Genomic DNA, 2,500 nt, shown 5'->3' with positions numbered 1-2,500 from the left:
TTCAACTAGAAAATTTCCTCGGGAGAAATTTTGAATGGGCCGCGGGGCTACGGCCGGTTTTACCATCTCTGTCAACATGGGAATCAAACCCACGATCTTAAGGTCAAGACAGAGCTGATCAGACAGACACATGATCATCTTTCTATAAGCACTGATATGGAGGAGCTGTAACCACATTGTGTGTGTGTGTTTGTGTGTGTGTGTGGTGTGTGTGTGTGTGTGTGTGTGTGTGTGTGTGTGTGTGTGTGTGACTGTAATCACATGAAGCTGGCTCTAGAGTCTGTGTGTGTGTGTGTGACTGACTTGTCACATAGTTAGTTAGTAGCTGCATCCTGTGTCAGTCTGATTTAGCTGTGTCTGTGTTTATAAACATTTAAACGAGCGCCAGGTGGATTGTTTATGAAGTTAACGAGCTCTGGCCTGAGGATCAAAGAGGTTACCACGGCGATAGGGCCCCCGCAGCTGAGACAGACAGAAACGTGGAGAAAAAGAGCCATTTTCTGCCTCTAAACCGGTCTCACATTTAGGCTTAGCATGACAAAACGGTAACTCCTATCAGAACAAAACACAGATCAACGTTGCTCTAAGGACTTACTGAAAATTTCGGTACGATTTGGTGTTTCTACAGTAAATATTTTGGCGACGCTGGCAGTTTTAAAACATCAGGCCGTTCTGCTCCTCTCAGAAAATATTTGTATTGGACTCAATGAGGAGCAGAGACAGACTTGGCCGCACTCAGAGGCGATTCTGTAAGTATCTGTAAGTCTCTCTGATATTTTGAGCACATGACATGAGAGATAACAAGTTTGTCTTACAAATTCTGAAAAAATTATGTCTGTAGAGTGTAAATTGTGGCCGTGCTGACAGTTTATCCAGAAAAAATACAGAATGTTTCTTCACTCTCTCCCACTCTAACCGATGATGTCACGCACTCTGACACGAACATTCCATGCAATACACACCCATTATAAACTCATAATTTCTCCAAAAATGATCATGGTCATTGATCAGGGATTGATCAAAAACTATATGACCTATCAAAACGTGGAGTAATACGACAATACACAAGACTTGTGTCTACTGTTTAAAGTTTAAATGGAGTCTCTAGGTGAAAGTATGCCTGAGCAGTAGACGTTTGTTAAACTCCAATGATTGGTCTTTTTCGCTCTTTTTTTCCGCCTGTCCCATTGACTTCAATGCAGCATTTAGCGCCCGGGCGCTGGCAGCTAACCCCTAACCACCTGCAGCTGTTTCATAGCTGCAGGGACCAGTGCCCGGTGCGACGGCCCGTGGCCCTAACTACAGCTTCAAGCCAGCTGAGCATTCACACAAAAGACCTAGAATAACGATTGGTCTTCCTGAGAGGCATCAAGGCAAATTCACAGGCCAGAACATGATTATGATGATTAAACATTAACACATAGGTGAGTAAAAAAAAATAAAAATGAATGTTTCAATCTACATTTTGTAATAAACAAATTATAAATCTAATCTGATATGACCAAGACACCTAAAAACAAATAGTACATGGCCGTTTTCATCCATTTACCAGTGTGACAGTGGTGGTCCTGTCACTATGCCTCCAGTTGATCATGCGCCCTGGCTACTCGGCCAAGGGGATGTCCCTTTGGGTGACTGGCAAGCGGGTTCAATCCCCGCCCGGGCCCTCTTCACCTTGCCACACCAGCAAGTGGCCAACACACACACACACACACATACAGTACAGGCCAAAAGTTCTGACTCACCTTCTCATTCAATGTGTTTCCTTTATTCTCACTGAAGGCACCGAAACTATGAATGAACACATGTGGAATTAACAAAAAAGTGTGAAATAACTGAAAACACTTTTTCTTTTCTTCTTTGTCTTCTCTTTCTTCTTTTCTTCTTCCTCTCCTTCCTCCTCCTCCTCCTCTATCTCTGCCCTCCACCAGTTCTAGTTTCTTCAGAGTAGCCCCCCCTTTGCTCTGATTACTGCTTTTTGCTCTGGGCTTCTCTTGATGAGCTTCAAGAGGTGAACCTTCAACCTGACCTGAACATGGTTTTCACTTCACAGGTGGTGTTGCCTTGTCAGGTTCATTAGTGGAGTTTCACTGAGAATCTACAATGTAAATAGTCATGAAAATAAAGGAAATGCATTGAGTGTGTCCAGACTTTTGACCTGTAGCTACTGTACATTGGAGTGAATGGGTTTTCTGGGCGCTGTTGCAACACCCACATCCTGCCACTAGGGGCGCAAGTGGTGTCCTTACTCTCTTTTACAGCGCTCTAGAATGCGGCCAGCTGGGGCAACACATGGGGCAACAGCGCCCCCTGGTGGCCTGGTCTGGTCTGGTTCTGGTTCTGGGGGGAGGAGGAACAGCGCCTCCTAGTGGCCTGGTTCTGGTTCTGGTTCCGGCCAGCTGGGGGATTTCCTGGGCGGAAGCAGCGGAGGGGGTTTCCACTTCTCCGCTGGAGCTCTGAACTGGATCACAGCGACTTGTCTCTGTCTGACACACACAAT

General features: G+C 45.4%; 1 protein-coding gene across 1 annotated transcript in view; it reads right to left on the bottom strand.

The window, feature by feature from the left end:
* mipol1 (mirror-image polydactyly 1) overlaps positions 1-2,500 on the bottom strand; it is an 86,402-nt gene that overhangs the window by 77,085 nt on the left and 6,817 nt on the right. The window lies entirely within an intron of this gene.

This window comes from Trachurus japonicus, chromosome 22, assembly GCF_045865225.1.
Source record: "Trachurus japonicus isolate A0001 chromosome 22, Traja_1.0".
NCBI classification, from domain to species: domain Eukaryota; kingdom Metazoa; phylum Chordata; class Actinopteri; order Carangiformes; family Carangidae; genus Trachurus; species Trachurus japonicus.
This window is presented reverse-complemented; position numbering and strand designations above follow the sequence as displayed.